General features: G+C 51.9%; 2 long non-coding RNA genes across 3 annotated transcripts; one reads left to right on the top strand and one right to left on the bottom strand.

Annotated features, from left to right (window-relative positions):
- Nucleotides 1–3,682: 3,682 nt before the first annotated feature.
- On the bottom strand, nucleotides 3,683–25,781 carry LOC102950907. Its single transcript, XR_006209778.1, has 6 exons — nucleotides 25,698–25,781; nucleotides 25,126–25,241; nucleotides 24,853–24,925; nucleotides 24,608–24,726; nucleotides 4,353–4,685; nucleotides 3,683–3,821 (listed from the first exon to the last, which is right to left on the bottom strand). It is a non-coding gene; the product is annotated as an uncharacterized LOC102950907 (long non-coding RNA).
- LOC122232437 lies at nucleotides 16,905–22,721 on the top strand. Of its 2 annotated transcripts, XR_006209777.1 has the most exons (7): nucleotides 16,905–17,192; nucleotides 17,306–17,411; nucleotides 18,944–19,002; nucleotides 19,614–20,259; nucleotides 20,459–20,618; nucleotides 20,751–20,826; nucleotides 20,904–22,721. It is a non-coding gene; the product is annotated as an uncharacterized LOC122232437 (long non-coding RNA). The 2 variants fall into 2 exon arrangements; XR_006209776.1 differs by having other exon boundaries at nucleotides 19,614–20,618.
- Nucleotides 25,782–25,881: the final 100 nt, after the last annotated feature.

Raw genomic sequence — 25,881 nt, 5'->3', positions numbered from 1 at the left:
GCTCACATTCGCAGAATAACTTGCTGGGATTTCACTGGGATGGTGTTGAATCCATACATCACTTTGGGAAAAACTGACATCTTGGCGATGTTGAGACTCCCTGTTCGTGGCCTGGAATATCTATCTAGTTCTGTGATTTCATGTATCAGTTTTACAGTTTCGGTCATATAGATCTTGTCATGTTTTCTTAGATTTATACCTAAATATTCCACTTTTTGGTTGCTAATGTAAATGGTGCTGTGTTTCAATTCCCTTTGTTAAAAGTGAGCCATTGTAATGAAAAGTGTAAAAAGAAAGTTAGCACAAGCCATCAGTAGGTGTGGTGTGCGGTGTGAGGGAGGGTTTGACTTGGAGGGTGATGCACACGTGGGGATCTGCTCGTCCCGACCTCAGCCACCGTCCGGTGTGCTGGCCACACGGAGCTCAGCACATCCCTAACAGTTCCTCACCTTACCGTCGGCCTCCTCCTGACTCCCACACTCCCAGCTCTTCCTCAAGGCCCACACTCTGCCGGTTCTGGTTCTGGCTCCTTCACCCTCCTCCTCCCCCTCCCCCTCCTCCTCCCCTCCCCTCCCTCCCTCCCCCTCCTCCCTCTTACTCCCTCCCCCTCCTTGTCCCCTCCTCCCCTCCTCTTCATCCTCACCCCTCCTCCTCCTCCTCCTCCCTCTCCCTGCTGTGACTCCAGGCCACCTTTAACGCACACCATTGTTGCTGGCTTTCCCCCTCTGCCTCTTGCCCATGCGAAGCCATCCACTGGCACAGGTAAGACACCACCGACCAGTGGACCAGCAAGAGGAGGAGGGAGGAAAGAAGGAGGAGGAAGGAGAAGGGAGAAGGAGGGAGAGAATGGCGGGAGAAGCCTCTGAAAGGAAGAAGTGACACACATAACTCCCCCCCACACTTACTTGGCCACAGCAGGGTCGCTGGGGCGCGCCTGAGTCCGGCAGGGTTGGGACCCATAACCCTGTCCCAAGGAGGAGATGCCGATAAAAACAGTGGGACCCGTCCCAGTCCCTTTCCTAAAAGAGCGCGTCCCCGATCGTCCCCGGGAATGACCCGTCTGTCTTCCTTCTACTAAAGTTTACGTCACAAATCCCAAGTGCACGACGCAGCAGATTTTCACAGTGAGCACCGGGTGTGACCTGCGCTCGGGTCAGAAATGAGGCCGCCCGCGGACAGGACCCCGCGGCCTTTCCTCCGGCATCGGCAGGTGCGGAGGCCCCGCAGAAACACCTGCCCCGTGTGTCTGGCAACAGTAGCCGGAAGCAGTGGGCTGGAAACGTCCCGGGGCCTTCGAACGAGCGGGGCGGCGCTTCTGCAGGAGAAGGGGCCGGGTCTGGGCCGGGTGGGCTCCAGCGACGGGTGCGCCGGGACTCTTCCCACGGGCCCTCGTTGCTGGTGACTCGGGCTGTGTCTACATCGCTTCACGTCCGCCCTTGTTCCCGAGGAGTCCGTTCCAGAAAAGCCGCTTAGAACCTGAGGGGGGGGTGGTGCTCAGCATCCCCGCGTGGGCACTTCCATGGGCACCGGGAGCAGCCAGCCGCGAGCCCCTCCATCAGATTGAGCAGACGCACATTCGCCTGCTCTCCCCGGTGGATTCTGGGTGGTTTCTGTGGCACGTGCTCCTGCCCGGCTTGGGGTCCTTCGTCTCCATCCCCACAGCCCCTCGCCGAGGCTCCTGCCGGTGGGGGAAGCAGCCTTGTGTGAAGGCCCATGTGGTGCTGGAAGCAGAAGAGCGGCTTCAGGGCCATCTGCACGCGGTCTCGGGGGGAACAGAGCGCCATGTCCCCAGATTCCTCCTGCTGCGTGGCCTTGAGTCTCTGCAGCGGGGCGGCCCCAGGCCTCTTCGGGCCACAGAACAAGCCCGGGGTCTGACGGCGGTGGGGAACTCGGACACGGCGTGATCAGAGCCTGGAAAGAAAACCCCAGCCGGACGCGGCCCGTCGAGCAGGTGAGTTGAGCCGAGTGAGCCCGTCTACTTAGTTCTTCTGAACAGATCGGACTCTGCGGCCTCGAGAAGCAGAAACTGGCAGCCGGGACTGTGGGCGGGCAGGGGGCCACCGGGGGGGGGCCGCGGGGGGACAGCTGTGTGGGTGGGGGAGGTGGCCTGGGAAGGGAGACCCGAGGTCCCGTGTTCACAGCAGCGCGGTCTCACATGTAGGAAACCCTGAAGTCTCCAACGGGAAACCACCGTCAGCGCTGACAGACTCAGGAAGGCGGCAGGACACAAATCAACAGGCAGAAGTCACTCGCGTTTCAGATTAAGGAAACAATTCCTTTTAAAATGGCGTCAAAAAGAGTAAGACATTTAGAAACAAGTTAGGCCAACGAGACAGGAGACTTGTTCACGGGAACTACACCGTGTTACTGAACGACCACGGAAGGCGTTAATACGCGGACAGATGTCCTGTGTTCACGGCCGGGTGACGGGACGCCGCTAGGACGACAGTGTTCCCGAAATGCTGGTTCCTCTGCAGGTTCACTGCCATCACCCCCGAAGCCCTGGACACTTTTTTTGTAGATACAGAAAAATACGTTCCAAATTTCATACGGCGTTTCAAGGGACCCGGAATACGCGAAATAATTTTGACAAGGAAAAAGTTGGAGGACTCACGCTTCTTGATTTCAAAATTCACTGCAAAATTACAGCAATAGAAACAGTGTTGTTCTGGCATAAAACACAAGTAGAGACGAGCGGATTGGAGGAGAAAACCCAGAAAGAAGGCCGCATAAACTTGGTCAACGGATTTCCAACAAGAGTGCCAAAACTATTCAACGGGGGAAAAGACAGGTTTTTCTTTAACAAATGGTGTTGGGAAAACTGAACATCCCCACGTGCGCGAGAGAAAGAGGCACCTTACGTGACACCCTTACGTGTCTCTCCCTTACGTGACACCATATGCCCAAATCAGCAGAAATGGGGTCAAATACCCAAGCGTAAGAGCTAAGACCGTAAGACTCTTAGAAGAACACACAGGAGAGAAGATTCGTGATGTTGCATTTGTGGTGATTTATTGGCTCTAACACCCGAAGCACAGACAACTAGAAAAACAGATAAATTGGACTTTCACAAAAGGAAGCACTTTGGGGCATCAGAGGGCTCCATCAGGGGAGTTAAAGAGCCCACAGAACAGGAGAAAACGTCTCCCTCACCTGATGAGGGGCCGACACCCAGGATCTGTAAAAACTGCTCAGCGACAAAGGAACGATCCCATTAAAAGATGGGCCAAGTCTGTCTCCAGAGACGACGCACAGATGGCCGGTCAGCGCCCGACTGGAACTCCCCTCACTCCTCACCAGGGGACACAGGACAATCGCGAGGTCCCACAACCATCAGAAGCGCAGCACAGCGAGCGTCGGCCGGGACGTGACGCCCAGGTTGTGACGCCGACGGCCGAGCGCGTTGCCGGTGGGTGCGGGAGACCAACATCCCCCACGGAAACACAGGGGAGTCTCGGAAAGACCCATGTGGCCCAGCGATCCCACTCCTAGGGGTTTACGAGGTACTCGTGGTTCGTGAGCACGGCGGCCGCGAGGGAGAAGTGACCCCGTGTGGCCTCCCCGGCATCGGCCCGCCCCGGGGGACACCACGGCCACCTGCGCCTGCTCGTGCGGTCAGCTCTGCGGCGGGGTCCCTTCCCCGACCCCGTCTCTCCTGGGGGGGCCGGCCTCCCGCCCCTGGAGAGCGGCCAAGCCCAAGGTCTTGAGATCTGGCGCTCTGCAAAACTACGTTTCTCTGCAGACCAGAGGCGTTCCGCTCAAGCAGCAGGCTCTCGTAATGGCTCATCTTGGGATCCGAGCAGATAATCCTTCCCGAGAGCCTGTGGAGGGGAAGTTAAGGCAAAAAGTTACTGCACTTCTGGGCTCCTCTTGCCAAAGGCACGAGGCCCCGCTTCTTATTGGTTTTCCGCGGGCAGGTTTATTATTGCGCTTCCTCTTTACTGCTGGTCTCGGTGGAACCAGGGCAGTTGGAGGAGAGAGTCAGATTCCCCACCTCCGTGCCGTATGGTTCTTCCACATCGCGCGGCAGTGCGGAGCCTCGGGTGGCAGAGGGCCGTCGGGACACGGGACGGGGCAGCCAGGCGGGGCGGTGGGGACCAGAGCTTGCGCCCCCCTACCCCCACCCCCACCCCGAGGGGACCCTGGTGGTTGCCCGGTGGACGGAGTCCAGCGTTGACGAGCCCGCGACCGTTCAAGAGCGTCCAGGTGTGGCACCCTCAGGTGAGAGCTCGGGTGTGTCCAGGTGGCTCTCGTGCAACACACCCTCTGTCGCCCCGGATCCACTGTCCCCCGTGTTCACCCCACTCCCTCCCCGCGCCTTGACCTGCGGGCCGTGTGGCCGGGGCTCCCACCTCCTGCCTTGTGGTCAGGCCCCACCCGCGGGAGCCCCCAGAGCTGCGGGTGGGGAGAGAGGCTGGGTCATCCCTGCTGGCTGTGCCAGGGGCAGGAACTCTGGTCAACAGCCCAGGGCCACCGAGCCTGTGAGCCCTGCCATCTCTCCCGATCTTGCAGCGCTGTCCCTTCCCTGCCTCTCAGGCCCAGGGAAGCAGCTCCCGCGGGCTCCTGTCTGGTTTCCTAACTTCTCTGCTGGATCCTCCGAAAGGAGCCCCTTCTGTCACATGTCTTGTGTCTTCCTCTGAACCTCCGGGTGCTGTATTTCCTGCTGGGACAGGGACAGACAGCGCCTGGATTAAACAAAACAAAGAGATGCCTCATGAATCCCTCCCCCGTCTGACAAAGAAATCAACCTCCCCCTCCAGTAAAGGGAACCATCTGTGCGTCTGTGTCTGGACTTTGCCCCTGAACTAGCATTCGGGACCGGATCACAAGGTCAGACAGTGCCCGCCTCCCACGCCATTGGGGCCACGATGTGGCCCTTGTGCGGGCCTTTCCTGCAGGCAGGCCGAGGTCAGCTGAGGCCGGCGGGGCACAGAAGGGGAGGACGGGGCGTCTGGCCCAGGAATTCCCGAGAGGCGCATCCTGGGGCCGCGTGGGAGGTACGTGAGCCATCGGATGGTCCCCAAAGAGAATGGAGGCTCCTCCAGAGGCTACAACAGGCTCCATGTGGCCACCTGTTCCACTGACTTGGGGCTTCCAGCTGGGCCACAGCCTGGGAGCTGGACACGGCAGCCGTGTGTGGGTGGCCGGGACCTGTTGCCACGCCAGCTGCCACTTACGGCCTCCTGAGCAGATGTGGTCCTCCCAGCACAAGAAGCCCTGGGCAGCTCCTGGCTCCGTGGGGCCCTGTGAGCCCCTGGGGGGCACCTCCTGAGCTTGTCCTCCCAGGGTGGCCCCGGGGACGCTGAGCCAGGCAGGGCCTGCTGTACAGGCAGGGGGGCTTCAACCCCCCACCTAGAACCCACGCGTGGCTTTGGTGCGTGTCACAGGCACGGACTCCCCTCGCTGGAAAACGTAAATGACACGAAAGTGCATGGAGGAAAATGGGGGGCCTGTGCCCTCAGACCCCACCCATGGGTGGGCTGCCGATTCTTTTCCAGTATTTTGAATATTTTGCCTATAAATGTCACACGTGTCTAGGGCACAAAAGTGGGCCACGATACACAAAGTTCTTAGTTTAATTTAACTCTGTTCCACGAGCAGCGTCCTGGTGAATATAGGTCCACACCCTGTTTTAAAAAGCATTAGAGTATTTCATCGTGCGCACACCCCCGGGGGTGAAGTCACCACTGCTGTCTTGTTGGAGCCTGAGACGTCGTCAGCGGGCTTCCCTCCTGGGGCGCCCTCGGTGTGGACCCTGGGCGCCACCTGGGCACGACCTCGCGGGGAAGATACCTGCAGCTGGAAGGACACCCAGAGCAGCTGCGATGTTGTCAGCAAACCGCGTGTGTCCTGTCATCGCACTCCTGGACGCGTCACCGTGCCTCCAAACAGAAGCTGTCTGCCCCAGCACGCTTTGTCACAGTTCATTAACAGAATTCCTCACTCGAATGTAATGCTAGCCCACGTGCAGATCCCGTTCTAAACTGTAATTTAATAGTGGGTTCATGTGAACCGAGGTCCAGACAGACTCTGTGTCATGCATGAACACCGCGTCCCCCGAGTCCCTCCAGATCTGGTCGCGGTCCCTCCCTCTCCCGCATCATGGGTTTCCACCCCCCAGGTCGACTAGCAGATGAAATCGTGCGGGGGGCGGGGGTCTCTGTTCCAGCGCCCCGTGTTCTCATTTTAGGCTCCCACACTCCTGCAGCTTGAAATGAACTCTTAACAGCCGCATCGACTCAGGTTGGTTTGTCTCTGTGACTACTTCACAGGCGAAGGTGGCGTCGGTCGTGTCGGGAGGCGCGTCCCGGCTGTCCACCTCACTTCCTAGGATGCTGAGGCCGCTCGGTGATTCAGGTGGTAACAGTCTGCCCCCAGGTAGGTTTCACGGAACCTTCCACCTGAGGGTTTTAACATCCGCTGAAATGATCAGAACTGATTTTTCAGTAGGGTTTTGAAACTTGCGGTTCTCTTCATTTCCTCTGATACTATTTGAGTTCTTCTCTTTATTTTTTAAAGTGGGCTTTATACCCAGCATGGATCCCAGAGCGGGACTTGAAGTCATGACCCTGAGATCAAGACCTGAGCTAAGGTCAAGAGTCAGGTGCCTAACCGACCGAGCCACCCAGGGTTCCCAGATTTGCACATTCTGGACGTTCCATATGAAGGTAATCGTACGGTACGTGACTTTTTGTTTCTGACTTCTTTCAGTCGGGATAACGTTTTCGGGTTTCACCCATGTTGTAGCATTATTAGCACTAATTCACTCGCGTGGCTGAACAGTATCCCATCATGTGGGTAGACCACTTGTTAGTCCATTCATGGGTGACAAATATTTGGATGGTCTTCACACGTCGGCTGCTAAGTGTAGCGTTGGCAAGAATGCTCATGGACAAGTATCAGAGTGGAACTGCTAATCCTACACTTAACTCTTTGAGGAAATGCTCAGCTGTTTTCCACACCGGCTGCACCGTTTTACGTTCCCGTCAGCAGTGTTTGAGGTTTCCGCTTTCTTCACACCTTTGCGGACACTTGTTACTTTCTGCTTTCAAAAATTATCACTACAGCCCTCCTACTGGCTGTAAACTGGAATCTCGCTGTTGTTTTGATTTGCTTTTCCCGGTGGCTACCGTGCCGAGCATCTTTTCTCGGCCATTTGTGTATCTTCTTTGGCGAAATGTCTGTTCAACTCATTTGCCCGATGTTTAATTGGGTTGTTTGTCTTTTGTTGTTGAGATGTAAGAGTTCTTGGTATATTCCGGATACTCTGCCCGTATCAGATTGATGATCTGCACACGCTGCCTCCATCATACAGGCTGTCTTCCCATTCACGATAGCGTCTTTGTTGTTGTTGTTTGAGACAGAGTGCGCGAGTGAGGGAGAGGGGAAGAGGGAGAGAGAATCCCAAGCAGGCTCCGTGCTCAGCGCAGTGCCCGACGCAGAGCTTGAATTCCCGAAACCATGAGATCATGAGCTGAGCCGAAACCAAGAGTCGGACGCTGAACCGACTGAGCCACGCAGGCACCCCAGTAGTGTCTTTTAATGCACAAGAGTTTTAGATTTTGTTGAAGGCCAGTTTAGTTTTTTCTTTTGTCATCTGTGCTTTTGGTGTCCTATCTAAGGATTCATTTTCAAATCTGAGGCCATGAGGTTTTCTCCAGAGAAATACATGGTTTTAGCTCTTAAATTTGGATATTTGATCCATTTTGGGTAATCTTTGTATGTAGAGTGAGATAGAGTTCCACCTTTTCTTGTGCATGGGTTATCCAGTTGTCCCCGCACCATTTGTTAAAGGGATTGTTGTTTTCCCATAGAATGGACTTGGAATCTTTGTCAAAAACCTCCTGACCCCTGATGATACGGGTTTTTTTCTGGACTCTCATCCCATTTGTCCATCATTGTACTGATAGTGCACTTTTTTTGATTACCACGGCTCTGTAGAAGCTTCGAAACAGGGAAATGTCAGTCCTCCAACTTGGTTATTTTTCAAGATTGTCTTAGCTATTTGGGTTAACTTGCAATGCTGTGTGCATTTTAGGGTCTGGTTTCCCATTTTTGCCAAAAAAGGCCCTTTGGGACGTTAGCAGACAATGCATTGAATCTGTAGATTGCTTTGGATAGTTTTGACTTAACAATATTAAATCTTCAGTGAACACAGGATGTATTTCCATTTATTTAGGTCCTTTGAAATTTCCTTCAGCTGTTTTGCATTTTCAGCATTCAAATCTTATACCTCCTTGATGAAATTTATTCCCATGGGTTTTATTATTTTGGTGCAATAGTAAATGGAATAATTTTCTTAATTTTTTAAATATTTATTTTTGAGAGAGAGAGAGCATATAAGAATGGGGGAGGGGCACAGAGAGAGGGACACAGAGGATCCAAAGTGGGTTCTGCGCTGACAGCAGAGAGCCCGATGGGGAGCTTGAACCCACAAATTGTGAGATCACGAGCTGAGCCAAAGTCGGATGCCCAGCTGAAGGAGCCCCTAGGCACCCTAATTTTTAAATAACTTCTGACTAGTGTGTGAATGTCCAGCTGATGGTGGTGGTTTGGTCTTGTGTCCTGTGAGTGCTAAATTCTTTCACTGACCCTGGCAGTGTGTGTGTGTGTGTGTGTGTGTGTGGATTCTTTAGGGTTTTCCGGATACAAGATCAAGTCCTCTGCAAGTAGGAGAGACTTTTCTTCTTCATTTCCAATGTGTATGTTTTATTTCTTTTTCTTCTCTATTTTTTTTTTTCTGATTAGCAATACCAGAATGTTGAGTAGAAGGCATAAGCAGGCATCCTTGTCCTGTTCCTGAACTCTAAGAGTTTCATCTTTAAGCGTTGAGTATGATATTGAGTATGATGTTATGCAAAGCTTTTTAAAAAATCATTGATTTTTTTTATTGTGGTAAAATACACATACTGTAAAATTTACCGTCTTAATAATTTTAAGTGTACAATTCAGTGATATTAAGTACATTCATATTGTTATTACCAGTATCTGTCTTCAGACCTTTTTTTTTTTTAAATATTTATTTTTGAGAGAGAGAGAGAGAATGTGAGCTGGGGAAAGGCAGAGAAAGGGAGACAGAGAATCCCAAGCAGGCTCCACACTGTCAGCACAGAGCCCAACATGGGGATCGAACTCATGAACTGTGAGATCACGATCTGAGCTGAAATCAAGAGCCAGACGCCTAACCGACTGAGCCCCTCCCCCCCCCAAGAGCCCCTGATGTCACACTTTTTAATCTTTTTATATTGTGGATCTGTTAAGATATTATTGTAGCTGTAACTGTTTATAACACTTCTGTCCTTCAACCTTTATACTCCAGCGGTTAGCACACACCACCACACTGTATTTCTAGAGTTTTCTGAACTTGACTGTGTACTTGCCTTTACCAGCGTGCTGTTTATTTTCACATTTCTCACGTTGCCGGTTAGCGTCCTTTTGTGCCATGTGACAGGCGTCCTTCAGCAGGTCTCGTAGGCAGGCCTGGTGTTGATGCAGTCCTGAAGCTGTCGTTTGCATGGGAAAGCCTGTCTGGCCTTTATTTCTGAAGGACAGTGTTGCTGAGAAAAATGTCCTGTTTCTGAGCTCACTGAATTTTCTTCTGCTCGGTCTAGATGATTCTGAAGCTTCTCTCTTAAATTCTTCACACCAGTCGTTGAAATCTTCAGCTCCAAGATTTGTTTGGTTCTTTTTTTATATATATAATTTATCTTTTAAATTTACACCCAAGTCAGCATATAGTGCGACAGTGATTTCAGGAGCGGATTCCTTAGTGCCCTTTGCCCATTTAGCCCATGCCCCCTCCCACCACCCCTCCAGTAACCCTCCGTTTGTTCTCCATATTTAAGAGGCTCTTCTGTTTTGTCCCCCTCCCTGTTTTTATATTATTTTTCCTTCCCTTCCCTTATGTTCATCTGTCTTGTATCTTAAAGTCCTCCTAAGAGTGAAGTCGTCAGGTATTTGTCTTTCTCAGACTACTTTCGCTTAGCACAACACCCTCTCGTTCCATCCACATAGTCGCAAACTGGTTCTTTTTTTATGTTTTCTGTTTCTTCTTTGACCACCTTCTTGTGACCTTGTACCGTTTTCCAGATTTCATTAAATTACTTGCATTCACTTGTAGCTCTCTGAGCATCTTTAGAACAGCTACTCTGAATTGTCAGGCAGCTTCTGGGTCTCTGTTTCTTAAGGGCAAGTTACTGAAGGTTTAAACGCATTCCTTTGGCGAAGTCACATTTCCTGATTCCTCCTGATCCGTGTAGCCTTACGTGGTGTGTGTGCATTTGAAGCAGCAGTCACCGTTGTAGACTTCGTGGACGGACTTCAGTGGGGAAAGACCTTCCCTGGCAGATGGTTTTGGGGCGGTGAGGCCCAGAGCTGATGGCCAGGAGGTTGTGCCGTGACCCTGGGCCTAGGGGGGCAGGGTGCCTGGTACGGAAGTGTGTGGTGGCACCGACTCCAGGATGGTCTGGTGACTCACTTGTTGATGTCGCTGGGGCCCACAGCGCTGACAACCGCGTGGTCCTTGGTGTTGTCCCGGGGCCACAGATGCCGCGAGGGCTGCTAAGTCCCCAGTGGAGCCTCCAGGGCCGGCAGCAGCGACCGTTGGGGCCAGGGGTCTGTGCACACTCGGCTGCAGGCACGGCTGGAAGGGTGTGCACAGCGGTGGGAAGCAGTCGCAAAGACGCCCAGAGTCGCTGGCCGCGGGGTGGGGGGTGGGGAACCAAAGTGCACAGCAGGTCCGGGAATTACCGTGGGCATGCTGGTGGCTGCAGGGGCCCCGGCCGTCAGTGTGCCCTTCCGCGGCCGCACGGTCTGCCCCTGGGCACGCGCACCACGGTGGAGCCGGTGGTGAAGGGCGTCAGGCTGGCGGGCGCAGGTGCAGAGGCTGGTGCTGAGCGCGCACACGGTGGCGGCCACCAGCCACCGGCTCTAGGAGGGGGTCGTGCCCCTTCAGTCAGTCACGGAGCCTGTGATGGCGTCTGGTGATGGTCCTGGGGCTTTGGTTGGGCGGGGCCCCTGGGGGGCAGGGGGGAAGGGGGGAGGGGCAGGGGGAGGGACTCGGGCAGCTGGAGTCAGACGTGCAAGCACTTGTGTGGCAAAAGCTGGCGGAAGGTGCTGGGTCATCTGCGAAGCAGGTCAGTGGGCACCGCGCCGGCTTTTAAGATGTGGCATGTCCCCCCCCCCCTCCCCCGGTGGAGCCAGCTGGTCCTGGGCTTCTCTGTTTTCAGAGCTTTTTCTGTTCTTTTTCTTTTTTTAATTTTATTTTTGAGAGAGACAGGGAGGGAGAGAGGCAGAGAGAGAGGGAGACACAGAATCCGAAGCAGCTCCAGGCTCCCAGCTGTCGGCACAGCGCCCGACGTGGGCCTTGAACCCACTGACCACGAGATCGTGACCTGAGCTGAAGTTGGACACCTCGAAGTTGGCTCAACCGACCGAGCCACCCAGGCGCCCCCTGAGATTTTTCATTAGTGATTCACTCTCTTTGCTTGTCATAGGTCTCATCAGATTTTCTGTTTCCTCTTGAGTCAGTTGTGGTGGTTTGTGTGTTCTAGAAACGTGTGCGCTTCACGTCGGGCATCTATGTGTTAGTGTGCAGCTGTCCACAGTATTCTCACAGGGTCCTTTTGTCTCTGTAAACAGTAATAGGTAAACAGTCATTTGCAGTCATTCCTGATTTCTAGGCCGGGATTTTTATATGCCCAATGACTTTTGATGCGTTACAACAGCCGTTGTTCTTTTTGATGTTTGAACTCCCCCCTGCCCAGCAGGATCCCTCGTGCGGCTCCTGCGTCCTGCTGACACAGTTCCCTGACCCTTCGTGGAGGCCTTGCCTCATGAAACCTCAAGATGCCCCAGGCTGGTCACACACACTCCCCGCCTCGACCCGGGATCAGTTCTTCAGAGCCAGACGCCACGCGTGTGCGGTCCCTCTACCTGCACCGCCCTGTGGCTCGGCCGTTTAATCTTTAGGTCTTGACGCCTTCACGGCACCCCGCAGACGTGGCCGGACTTCTCCTTCAGTACTTGGTCTTTGCGGTATTTAGCACGAGGTGGCTGGCGATGGCCTGTTAAGGTCTGGGCCTGCTACTCCCGGGGATGATCTGAGTCCGGGCCTCGGTGACGCTCGCCAGGCCGGACACCGGCTGCAGTGACGGAGGTAGACGGGCACGTGGGGGGCTCAGTCGGCTGGGCGTCCGACTTCGGCCGAGGTCATGATCTTGCGGTTCGTGAGTTCAAGCCCCACGTTGGGCTCGCTGCTGCCCGCGAAGAGTCCGCTTCGGGTCCTCTGCCCCCCTCTCTGCCCCTTCCCCACTGGCGCTCTCTCAAAAATGAATAAACATTAAGAAGGAGGCAGGGCCTGGGGTCGTCGTGATGCTACTGAGCCCCGACTGCAGCTGTGTTTGCTGTCAGTACTCGGCCTTTTCAAGCACGCAGAGAAGGAAGAGTAACAAAAAGCCCTGTTTTCTTAAGTCAGCAAGAACCAGGTTGAAGTCTTGCAGCTAAGAGTCCAAACTTAAAAAATGATCTTCTCCAAGCTTTTCAGGATTTTTGTCCCCGACACCTGTTACCATGACAACCACACATATTGTGATGAGTTAGTGCCATGAATCCAGGAGGTGAAGAGGAAGCTTATGGGATTTGTCTCCCCCAAGCTTATACGTTTCAGTGTTTCGAGATTAGATCTCCCAGCCATTATAAAGTTCCGGATGTTTCCCCGAGCAAGGGCAGCCTTGGGCGGGGGGGAGGGGTTAAACCCTGTATGTGCAGGCAGCAGTGCAGGAAGAATCCAAACAAGTGTGTCTACACTGGCCTGGGATATCTTCCTAACTTCTGGGTGTGTTTACTCTGCTTTGGGATTTTCCCCTCGTTCATGACCAGGGATGTCTCTCTAATTCCATGGGTCCGTCTACACTGGCCTTGCAGATCTCCCTCATTCCCAGGAGTTGCTATACTGAACCGGTATGTTGCTGTAATGCCCCAAAGGTTTCTTTCCTGATTTGGGCTGCCTTACTAATTCCCCACTTGGCCTAAACTAACCAGTGAACCCCCTAATTCCCTAGAGGTGTCTGCTCTGAACAGGTCGCGCTCCGTAATACGCAGGCATGTCTCCCCTCGCCTGGGCTGTCACCCCATCCCCCCCTGTGGATCCACCTGTACTCGGGATGGCTCCCTAATTAGTCCCTGATTAGTCCACCCTGCTGTGACGTGTCTCTAATCCCCCAGGTGTATTGCTCCGATACGGGTTGTCTGATCCCCAGGTGTGTCTGTGCTCACTGGGGATGTTGGGGATGTGTCAGTAACTCCCTGTATGTGTACACTCTTCCAGAATGTTTTCCTAGCTCTCTGGTCTGCCTATCCTGACCTGCTATGGCCGCCAATTCCCCAGTGTGTCTACTTTGACCTGATGTCTTCCTAGTTCTCTAGGCGTGTGTCCCTGACCTTGGAAGCCCCCATAATATTCCAAGTGTCTACACTGACCTGAGTTGTTTCCTTAATCAGCAAACGTGTCTACTGTGGCATGGGTTTTCTCCCTAATTCCCCATTTTTACACACTGACCCGGGACATGTTTCTAGCTGCCGAGATGTGTCTCCACTGACCAGGGACGCGTTCCTAATACCCCAGCTTTGTATACTGTGTTCTGGGATCTTTCTCATATTACTCAGTTTTGTCCCCCTTGAGTTGGGACAGCTCATTAGGACCCCCGTTGTGGCTACTCTGTCCCTACTTCCAGTGGATGTCTGACCTGACCTGGTGTGTAACAGACATCATCCAGGTGTGCCGTGACCCCTCACGGCTCTCTTACCTTTATTATGTGCACATTGCTTTCTGATTTCTTTCTCATTACCTAGTTGTGCTGTCGTGACCCGGGACATAGCCTCATTTCCTCAGATTTGTCTACCCTAACTGGAGATAGCTCCGGAATTCCTGAGTTGTGTCGGCACTGACCTTGGAAATCTAGTTCCATGACTGTGTCAACACTGGCCAGGAATGTCTCCCTGATTTCCCAGGTGTGTTTACTGTGACCAGGATGTGTCTCAAATTCCACAGGTGTTTCTACACTTCCCTAGAAGGCTTCCGTGGTTCCGCGCCCGTGCACACATTGTACGTGACGTCCCTAGAACTACAGGTGTGTCGTCTCCGCCTCCCTGATTCTGTAGGTGTGTCTACTCCAGTCTGGAACGTCTCTTACTCCAGCGCGTATCTGCCTTAAAGCTGGATGTCTCCCCAGTTCACGGTGTCCACACTGACCAGGGATATCTCCCTCATTGCCCAGCTGTGTCAACTCTGAGGATGTCTCCCTCATTTCTTAGTGGGTCCGCAATAGCCTGAGATGTCTCCCTAATTCCTCCTGTGTGTAAACAGGTCTTGGGATGTTCTGTTAAATCCCAAGGTATGTGTCCTGACTTGGGATGCCCAATTCCACAGATGTGTCAACAAGGACTCGGGATATCTCCTTAATTCTCCTGTGTGTCTACTCTGACAAGGGTTATTTACCTAATTCTTCGGTTTTGTCTGCAGTGAACTAGATGCCTTCCTAACTGCCTGTGTGTTTACACCGACCTGTGACACATCTCGAGTTTCACAGGATCGTATACCCTGGCTTTGGATGCCTCCGTGACTACTCAGGTAAGTCTACTCAGACCCGAGAGGCCAGTCTAATAACCCAGGTGTGTCTCCACTGATCTGGGATGTTGGTGTAAATCCCAAATTGTGTCTACCGTGACCTGGGATGTCTCCCTAGTTCCCAGGGTGTGAATTCTAACCAGTGGTGTTTCCCTAATTTCTCATGTGTGTATCCGTGACCCGGGATGTCTCCATAATTCTCCTTATGTATCTACCATGATGGAAGGTGTCAAGCTGTTCCTTAACTTTGTCTTTGACCTCAGATAGCTCCCTAATTTTGCCCAGGTGTGCCTACCCAAACATGGATGTCTACCTGATTACCCGGACGTGTCAACTCTTACCACGGATAATTGCATGATTCTCCAGTTGTATCTACACTGACCTAGGCTGTTTCTCTCTTTCCCCACGTGTGTCCAACACAGGTTGGTTGTCTGCTCAATTCCCTGGGCCTGTCCACACTGATGAAGGGTGTCTCTCTAATTCCTCAGGTTTGATCACTCTGAATTGGCTCGTATCCCTTCTTTCCCGTGTGTTTACCCTGCCCGGTGATGTCTCCCAAATTTGCACACGTGTCTACTGTGATGTGGAATGTCTCCCTAATTCCCCAGGTTTGTGTTCACTGACCTGACCTGGGATGTCTCCCTAATTCCACAGATGTGTCTACACTGACCTGCAATACATCTCTGGTTATTCAGGAGTTTACCTTATCGTAGGATGTCTGCCTAATTTCACAGGAATTTCTATACAGAATGAGAATGACTCCCTAGAACCCCAGGTGTGTCTGTTATTACCTGGGACGTTTCTCTTAATTCCTCAGTTGTGCTTACACTGACTTGGGAGATCGCCCAAATCCCCCAGGTGTGTCTACACTGACCTGCAATGTTTCCCTAATCCCCCAGGTTAATCTGCTCTTATCAAGGATGTCTAATTCCTTCATTTCCACTTTGATCTTGGACGTCTCCCTAATTCCCTAGTATTTCCTACCTGACCTGGGATGTCTCCCTAATTCCCTGTTTGTGTCTACTTTAATGTTAGCTGTCACTCTAAATTTCCGGGTATTTCTAATTACCTGGGTATCTCCCTAATTTCCCAGGTGTGTCTGGGATAGCTTCTCATTGTCCAAGGGTGTTTGTATTGACCTTTGATATCATCTTAATTCCCCAGGTGTGTCTACACTGAACTAGTAAGTCTATAGTTCCCTCGGGTATGTCTGGTTTACCCGAAAAGTCTCTCTAAATCCTTTGGAATATCTATACTGACCAGAAATGTTTCCTTAATTCCCAAGTTGTGACTACACTGACCTTGGATGACTTCTAAATTCTCCAAGAATATCTATATTTACCTAAGATGTCCCTTGATATCTGCCTAAGATCTCAGGTTGCCTACCCTGACCGGCTATGTCTCCATGATGAACCCCATGTGTCTGTTCTGACCTGGAATCCAGTTCCCGGTTTGGTTTCCTCGGGCTTGGGAATCTTCCTCGTTCCCCAGGTATGTTGACTCTGACATTGTATGTCTCCCCAGATTACTAGGTGCATCTTCCCTGACCTGGCATGACTTTCTATTTCCCAGTTTTCTACACTGACACGAGATGTCTCTCTTTTCCCTAACGTGTGTTTACTCTGACCCAAAACGTTGGAGCTGGCCACCAAGAGGATGTGACCACCAGCTGATGCATGAGCTACACCAGGCAACTGGAGACTCGTCACCCTCCCCACCCCCCGCTCATTAGCATGTACCTTCTGCTCGCCTTCTCTGCTTTGTTCTCAGAAGCTGCCCCAAGGACATAGCCTTCGATCGATCGATCGATCGATCGGTCGTGATGTGGTGTTGAGACCATCTAGATGTAATATGTGACTGAACCCAGTTAAGGTCTCTATTTAAACTTTCAGGGTTTGGCAAGTGGGTGAAGAGATCTACCCAAGACAAGCCTTGAATGGAAGTTCTCTTGCTTATTAAACCCGCCACCTACCAACCTGGAATGATCTGCCTCTTTCTTTGTCTCTCTCTGCCCTCCAGGCAGGAATGCTGGTCTCAGATTTCACCTGGGAAGCTCCCGAGGTTGCCACCCTGACTCTCCAGGCGTGTCTAACTCTGACCTTGGATGTCTCCCTAGTTCTCCAGGGAGTCTCCTGTGACGTACGAGATCTCTTAATTCCCCCTGGAGTGTGTCCACTGGTCTAGGTTGTGTCCATATCTCCCCAGCTGTGTCTCCTCTAATGTGGGGCATCTACCTAGTTCCCCAGATGCGTCTCCTCTGGTGTGGGTGTGGCTCACATTCCCCTGATCTAGTCTAATTCCCTAAGAGTGTCTGCCTTGACTCGGGAGGTCTCCCTAATTCCCCACGTGTGTCTATACAGACCTGGGATATTGCTCTCAATCCCCAGGTGTGTCAGTTATGACTAAAGGTGTCTTATCCCCAGATGTGTCTACGCTGCCCATAGGTGTGTCTACTCTGAGATGGTGTCTCTTCATAGATCCACACGTGCTTTTATCCTGAGTTGGGTGTTTCCGTATTTCCCTAGGCATGTTTACACTGACTTCAGATGATTCTCTGCTTTCTCAGGTGAGTCAACACTGACTAGGGTCTTGTGTGCCTTCTCTGACCTGGTGTATCTACGGAGAACCCAGGTGTTTTTGCTTTAACCTTTTTTTTTTTTTTCCCCTCTCTCTGTAAAGATGTGTCTACCCTGATCTCTAATATCCCATGTTTGTCCATCCTGGCCTGGAACGTCTACTTTTCAAGAGCGTCTACCCTGACCTGGCTATCCCGCTAGCTCCCCAGGTGTGTCTATACTTGACTCGGTTGTCTACACCGCTTTGGGACGTCTCCCTAATCGTCCGGGTATGTGTTCTCGAGAGCTAGCTCCTTAATTCTAGCGGTGTGTCTACTCAAACCTCACGTGCCTCCCTATCGCCTTGGATTTTCTGAAATATCTCCCCGATTTCAGGTGTGTCTAAACTGGTGGGGGATATATCTAATTCTCAGAGGTGTTGACTCTGTAATAGTTCGCCTTTCTGAGTCTGCAGGGGTGTCTTTCCTGACCAGTGAGGCCTCTCTAGAGCCTCGTGTGTGTCTACACTGACTCGGGATAAGTGTCTAACAGTGCCAGAGGATCTGAAGTGGAACGGGTCATCTCCTTAAGTCCCCCTGAGTGTCTACGCTGCCTGGGATGTCTCCCTAATACGGCAGGCATGTCTACACTAGGACTACCCTCTAATTCCCCACGGTGTCTACTCTGACCTTGATGTCTCAGCATATCCCAAGTGTGCTTACATGGTCTTTGGAGGTTTCGCTAATACCCCAGGTGTGTCTGTCCTGACATGGGTACTTCCTTACCTCCCACAAGGGTCATTCTAACCTGGGACGTGTCCCTGGTTAACCGAGGATGTCTACACAAAACTGAGATCTCCCCCTCCTTCTCGGGCTACGACACTGACATGGGCTGTCGTCTTATTTCCACAGTTCTGTGTGCGCTGACATGGCATGTATCCCTGACACAAGTGTGTCTGCGCTGACCCGGGATAGCTTCCTAATGGCACACGTGTCCGTCTCAAACCCGGGATAACTCCACACACATCAGATGTGTTTACTCTGACCTGGCATATCCTCCTAATTCCTTACTTGTGTCTACACTACCTGGGCTATCTCCCCAGGTGTGTCAACACTGTCATTAGGTGTCTCATAGCCCTGTCTGCGTAGCATGGTTTGGGATTCTCCTAACTCCCCAGGTGTGTCTACTCTGAACTGGACTATTTCACAAATTCTGCTTGTGAGACTACACTTAGAATTCATATTAATTTCCCAGATGCGTCTTCCGTGTCCTGGGGCATGTTGCTAATTCCAGAATGGGTCTTCCCTGATCTTACTTATCTGCTTAATCCTCCGGGTCTTGCACACAGACCTGGGAGGTCTCTATAAATTCCCAGGAGTGTCTACAGTGACCTTGGAGGTGTCCTTAGCTTCCCAGCTCCGTGCCTCGGACCTGTGTGGTCTTCCTGGGTCCCGGTTGTCTGCAGAGCTTAGCGTCTTCCTTTCCCCAGGTCAGGCCACACCGTCCTGGGAGGCCTCCCTACTTTCCCAGCGTTGTCAACACTGACCTGGAACGTGTCTAAGACCACAGATGTGACTACTGTGACCTAGGATGTCACCGACGTTTCTGCTCTAACCTGTGATGTCTCCCTGTTCCCCAGTTCTGTTGATCTTGACATTGGCGGTCTCCTTAATTACACTAGTGCATCTACTCTGACCTACTGATGGCTCCCTGACTCCATGGTATGTCACACTAAGAAATGAGGTCTCTTCTTACCTGGCAGGTCTGCGTGCTTTCCCGTATGTCTCTACTCAGACCTCGGATGTGTTTTGAAATCTCCAGGTAGGTCCGCGCTGACCCGGAGTATGACCCTCATCCCTCACGAGAGTCTTCACTGACCTTGGATTTCTTCCTGTCTCCTCTGGTGTGTCTTCTCTGTCCAGATAGGTCTCCTTAAATCCACTGGTGTGTCTGTTGTGACCTGGGTTGTCTCCTTAATTTCCAAAGTAGATCTCCGCTGACCTTGAAATAGTTTCCCCACGTTGGTCTAAACTGACCTGGGAGGTCTCTAATTCTTACTGCGGGTCTTTTGTGACTTGGCATATCTGGCTGTTCCCAAGGAGTGTATATCCTGACCCGGTGCGTAGCCAGAAGTCCGTAGGTGTGCCTCCACTGACCTGGGCTGTCTTTATACTTTCCTGTGTGTGTCTTCTCCGACCGTTATCTCACCAGCGCTCTTACAGGGCATATGCCCTGGGTGGTCTTTTTCTCCATGTTTGTCTGTCCTAACCTGGGATAGATCTCTGATACCCCAGGGGTATCTCCCCTAGCCCAGGATGACTCCCTAACCCCCAGGTGTTTCTGCCCTCGCCTGGGTGTATCCGTGATCACGTGTGCATGTATCCTTAACGGGATTACCTTCTAATTCTTCGCGTGTGCTTGCTTTCACCTAGGTCGGCGCCTCACTTGCACAGGTGTGTCCACTCTGACGGAGGCTCTAACTCCTGGTTTGCGCCCAGTTTCCCAGATGTGTCTCTACTGCCTTGCGAAGTCTCGTTATTTTCCAATTGCGTTCTTCTGCGTGGCATGTCTCCCTTCTCCCTAATTCTCCATGGGTCTACTCTGACCTAGAAGTCTGAATTTTTCCGTTTTGAATCTGGCTAGAACATCCCCCTCGTTCCCCAAGAGAGTCTGCGCTAATCAGTGAGGTCTCCCTAATTGAGGGAAGTTTATGTCTAAAGTTCCCTCAAACATCTACGGATGTCACCGCCTCGGTACGGCAGTTCCCCAAGTGCGTCTACACCGAGATGTGTCTGATTCCTGAAGAGGATGTCCGCGTGATGCCCAGCCGTGTCTGCCCCGGACTGGGGTTCTCCTCAGTTCCCCAGCGTGCCCAGCAGGGCCTCTCTCAGTGCTCGGCTGCCTCCCTTGCGGGGAGGCCTCCTGATTGTCCAGATGGGTCTGCCCACACCTGTGCCGACGCCCTTATTTTCCAAGACCGACTTGCCCGAGTTGCTGTCCTCTCGGCAGTGCCCCGGTTGTGTAAACACTGACCTGGGATGGACACCGACGTCACCAATGAATCTAAGCTGACCTGAGGTGCGTCCCCACCTCACCAGGTGTGACTGTTCTACTAGGACTTTACTGCCTCTCCAGGAACGTCTTCTCTGAACGGTGATGCCTAATTCCTTACTTGGGAGGTCTTTTCTCTTGTGTGGGAGGTCTATTTCCCAGGTAGGTCGTCTCTGAACTCGGCGGCCTCCTTACTAACCCAGGTGTGTCTATACTAATTTTCCAGCTGGGTCTCCACTAGCCTTAGATGACCTCCAGTTCCCTAGTCATGTCTACACCGATTTTGGAAGTATACCGATTTCTTCGGAGGTCTCCGATTACCTGGTACACTGCCTGATTTCCCAGTGGCATTAACTTTGAGCTGGCATATTTCCGTAATTCCTCAGGTGCATCTACACTGACGTGTCATTTCCCAGGCGGGGGGGGGGGGGGGGGGGGGGGGGGGGGTCTTCTCTGACTCGGAGGTATCTCTGTTTCTGTGTGTTTGCCTTCTCTTATCTTGGGTGTCTTATCACCAGGTGTCTCTACCGTAATCTGGGACGTCCCCTAATTCAAGCATCCACCCTGATCTGGGATGTATCCCAAATTCCTCAGGTATGTCTACCCTGACCTGGGGCATTTCTCTAATTCCCCAGGAATGTCTACTCTGACCCAGGATATCTATTTCCTAGGTGGATCTAGACTTAACTGGGCTCCTCCCTAATCCCCGGGTTTGTCTACGTGAACTTATGTCTCCCAAGTTCCCCAGGCAGGTCTACACCAACTTGGAATGTCTCCCTAACCCACAAGGTACTTCTCCTTTGGCCTGGGATTGTCTCTGTCACCGGGTGTGTCCTAGACTCGATTATCTCTTGTTCCCGGGTGTTTCTGTAGCAACCTTGGACAGCTCCCCAGTTCCTCAGGTTTGCCTAAACGGACTTGAGATGTTTCCTTAATACCCAAAGTGTGTCTGTCCTGGCTTGGGATGTCACTCTAGTTTTCAGGTACATCTTCAGTGACCTGGAACGACTCCCTATTTATCCCCTGATCTGGTTGTCTCTCTACTCTGGCGTGTCAACACTCATCTGGGATGTTTAATTCCCTATTTGTATCTGTTCTGACCTAGAATGTCCCATTGATATCCCAGGTATATCTACACTGACCTGAGAGTTGTCTAATTCTCCAGGTGTGTTTACCCTGAACTGGGACTTTTCACTAATTCCTCGGGTGTGTCTGTCCACCCAATTATGCTGGTGTGTCAGTGCTGATCTGTGTGGTCTTGTTTTCCAAGTGTGTCTTCGCTGACAAGGAACGTCTTCTCTGTTCCCCTGAAATGTCAACCAGGGATGTCACCCTAACTCCCAGCTGTAACCGTCCTGAGCCAGATTTTCTCCCTAATTCACAAAATGTGTCTACTCTTGCCTGGCATCTATCTTTATTTCCCCATATGCCTCTACTGACCTCATAGGTCTCCCTAAAACCCCAGGTGTGTCTACACTGACCTGGGAGGGCTTTTTTGGGTGTGTGTAGTCTGACCAGAGAGGTCTCCTGAGTCTACGCCGAATTGGCCTGTCTCCCCGGTTCCCAACGAATGTCTACATTGTCACGGGAGGTCTCCCTTAGTCCCCGTGAGTTTCTCTGCTGACCTGGGATGTCTCGTTTCCCAGCTGGGTCTACTCTGACCGGCGAGGTCTTGTCAACCTGACTTGGGAGGTCTCCCTAATTCCCCGTTTTGTCTACGTTGACCTGAGTTGTCTCCCTAGCTCCCTGGCTCTGCCTACTTTGACCTTCGATGCCTTATTCCCAAGGTTTGTCACTTCTTGCCTGGGATGTCTGCCTAGGTCTCCAGGGTGTCCCCCTACTGTAGGATGCCTTCTCACCCCCCTGCTTCATCTGGTGTATCTGCACCCACGTGGGATGTCGAGTTCTGTAGGTGAGTCTACTAGAAAACTAAAATCCAGAGCACTTTACTGAGAAACCAGCATTTTGGAAATGGGGACACATTCAAACGGCAAGTGGCTACGAAGCGGCTCTCAGCTGTCACAGGCCCGTCTGTAAAGCAGGAATGTGCAAGTCCAACACTTTCCATTGTGACTGGAGTTGGTGACTGACATGGCTTTTCAGTGCATCAGCTTACTTGAATATAGCTGATTAGCTGGGAATCTGTAAAGTCATGCTGACTCGAAGAAAGCTCAAGTGTTGTTTAAAATTGGAGTTATTAGCATTTTTGGAATCAGGACAGTTTGAAAATCTGGTTAGGTGACTATGAGTCTGGTATGGGGGCATACCCAACCTGTGGTCTCCACTTGTTTTATTTTTTTTAATGTTTATTTTTGAGACAGAGATGGAGCATGAGCAGGGGAGGGGCAGAGAGAGAGGGAGACACGGAATCCAAAGCAGGCTCCGGGCTCCGAGCTGTCAGCACAGAGGCCCCCAGCGGGGCTCAGACTCGTCGACTGCAAGATGGAGACCTGAGCCGGTTGGACACTCAACCTACTGAGCCACCCAGGCGCCCCTCGGTTTCATTTGTCTTTTAAGATTTTATTTTACTTTTGAGAGAAAGGGAGAGAGAGAATCCCAAGCAGGCTCCATGCTCAATGTGGATCCTGATGTGGGGCTCGATCCCACAACCCTGAGATCATGATCTGAGCCAAAATCAAGATGACCTGAGCCAAAATCAAGAATTGGGACACTTAACCGACTGAGCCACTGGGCACCCCTCCATTTCATTTAAAAAAAAAAAAAATCCCTTCCAGGGCTCCTGGGTGGCTCAGTGGGTTGTGTCTGACTGGCCCAGGTCATGATCTCATGGTTCATGAGTTTGAGCCCCGTGTCAGGCTCTCTGTCAGTGTGGAGCCCGCTTCAGAGCCTCTGTCCTCCTCTCTGTCTGCACCTCTCTTAAAAATAAACATTAACATAAAAACCATCCCTTCCTGTCGATCACTCTCCCTGTTGAACAGAGAGCGGCTGACTGTTTAGCATCACGTGACCCTTCTTTGGACATTGAAGATCATGAACCAGAATCTCATTAGGTTCTTCAGCTCACATGGAGATCACGATTAGTGTTTACTGAAGACTCTTGAAAAGATACACAATAACGGGTATTAACACAAGAAACAGGAGGATAATATCAAATGTCTGGAAAACACCCCAAATCCAAGATTCCCATTTGCCCAAGTTTAACCACCTGGAAAGATCAAATTGGTTATAATGAGATTATTTTTACTTTTACAAGTCAATCTGCATTGTTTTTTATAATGTGCAATTGGGTTTTAATTTTTTTTCTGAGTTATGTATGTAGGCACAACATGACGGGGCGCCTGGGTGGCTCAGCCTATTGAACGTCTGACTCCGGATTTCAGCTTGGGTCATGATCCCAGGGTCGTGGGATCGAGCCCGGCGTTGGGCTCTGTGCTGACAGCATGGAGCCTGCTTGGGAGTCTCTCTGCCCGCCCCCCACCCCTGCCGCCCTGCCTGTGTGCACACAAAATAAACATTAAAAACCCACAATGTAAAAGTTGTAACAGATTCTTATGTAACTGTAGGTATTCTTCAGTAGATAGACCCACCAAGGGAATCTTGGAGAAATACCTTATAAAGGTAGGCACTCCTAGGCAACCAGGTCAAAATCCCAGATTAGTATAGAAGCACTCTGGGAATTAGACATCCCATCAGTATAGACACACCGGGGGAATTAGGCAGATCCACGAGGTCAGAGCAGACACATCTGTGTTGCAGGGAGACATTACTGGTCAAGTAGACACACGAGGGGAGTAGGAGGAGTAATGTTGGGGCTTCGAGAGAAACTCTAGGTCAGGGGAGGCAGACCGGGGATGTAGGGACCATCCTGAGAAATACTCAACTCCTCTTGAGAATTATGAAGACACCCCATGTGAGTGTGGACATAGCAGGGAATAAGGTTACAACAAAGGTCAGAAGAGCCACATGGGAAATTAGGTAGACATCCTCAAGTGCAGACCCTCCTGGGTAGAGTTCAGATAAGAGCAGGGGAAAAGCTATGCAGGTACATGTACACACAGCTGATTATTAAGGAGGCATCGAGGTGCGGCTGACATACAGCAGGGTAAACAGGGAGACGTTCCGGGTCAGAGTAGACGGAGCCAGAGAATTCAAGACCTCTGAAGTGAGAGAACACACGTGGGGAAACCGGTTTCTCAGGTTAGTATAGAAGTTTCCGAGGAATCAAGGTGACGTCCCAAGTCATGGTATCTTCCCCTGGGGAAACGGGGCCATCTTAGGATAGACACAACCTGGGATACTAGGGAAACATCCCTGGTCGAAAGAGATGCACTTGCTTTGTAAGAAAGTGGACACGCCCCATCTGTGTAGACACATCTGAGTTATGAAACAGATATCCCGGTAAGGGTAGACATACCTGGGGAATTAAGGAGACATTCCAGGTTACTGTAGACATTCCACATCAAAATAGAAACAGAGGGGAACTCAGGGGACATCACGTATCAGGGTAGACACATCTGGGGACCTGGGGAGAGCCTGGATGGGAGAGAGATTCCAGATCAGGCTAGACACAGTGGGGGGTGGGGAGTAGCAGTGTGACATCCTAAGTCAGGGAAGACACTTCCCTAAGTTAGGGAGGGATCCCAAGTCAGGCTGACCTACCTGGTGCATTCAAGGGTCACTGTAATCAATGCAGACACGCCTGGGGACTTAGAGACACCACAGATCAGAACACCTGGAGAGATAGGGAGATACCTCAGGTCACTGTGAACACACTTCTGGAGTTCGGGAGACTTCACTGGTCAAGGTGGATGACCTGGGGGAAACAGCCCTTCGTGAACAATACAGACACACCTTGGTAACTAGGGAGACCTCCCAGGTGAGATTAGATGCAACTGGGAATAAGAGAAAGAGACCAAGTCTGTGTCCACACACCTGAGGAACGAGACCTCCAGATTCACAGTAGACACGGCGAAGGACAAAGGCATACGTCCCAGGATACGCTGGACAGTCCTGAAGAACGGAGACGTTCAAGGTCCAGAGAGAGAAATCTGGAGAATGAGGCATCCCAGCTCAGAGCAGACACTCCTGTGGAGCCAAGGAGACCTCTTTGGTCGGAGTAGAAATACGTGGGGAAACGGGTCGTCCCAGGTCATAGGTTCACCGTGGAATTGGACACCTCGGTCACGTTAGAGTAACCGGGGAGATACACCGTGTCAAGGCGGACACTTACGACGAAGCAGGGAGACAACCCAGGTCAGAGGAGACACACTTGGGGGGTTAGGGAGACCACAGATCAGAGTAGACATGCCTGGGAGACCAGGGAGATCTCGCAGGTCAGCTGGACACGGGGAATGTGAGACATTCCGATGCAGGGTAGGCCTGCCCGAGGAATTAGGGAGACATCCCCGCTCAGACATACACCACTGGGGTTTTATGTGAACGAAAAGGTCAGCGTAGACACTCCTGCGAAACCAGAGGGACACCACACCTCGGTATGGACACACCTTGAAAATTTGGGACACGTCCCGGGTCAGGATAGACACAGCTGGGGTTTTAGGAAGCCATCCCTGTTCAGCGTGGACACATCTGTGGATTAGACATCCCAGGTATGAGTAGACACGTCTGAGTCCGACATCTCAGGTTACGGCAGGCACAACTGGGGAACCAGGGAGGCTCCAGGGCAAAGTG

The sequence above is a fragment of the Panthera tigris genome, chromosome D3, assembly GCF_018350195.1.
Source record: "Panthera tigris isolate Pti1 chromosome D3, P.tigris_Pti1_mat1.1, whole genome shotgun sequence".
In the NCBI taxonomy this organism is placed as follows: domain Eukaryota; kingdom Metazoa; phylum Chordata; class Mammalia; order Carnivora; family Felidae; genus Panthera; species Panthera tigris.
This window is presented reverse-complemented; position numbering and strand designations above follow the sequence as displayed.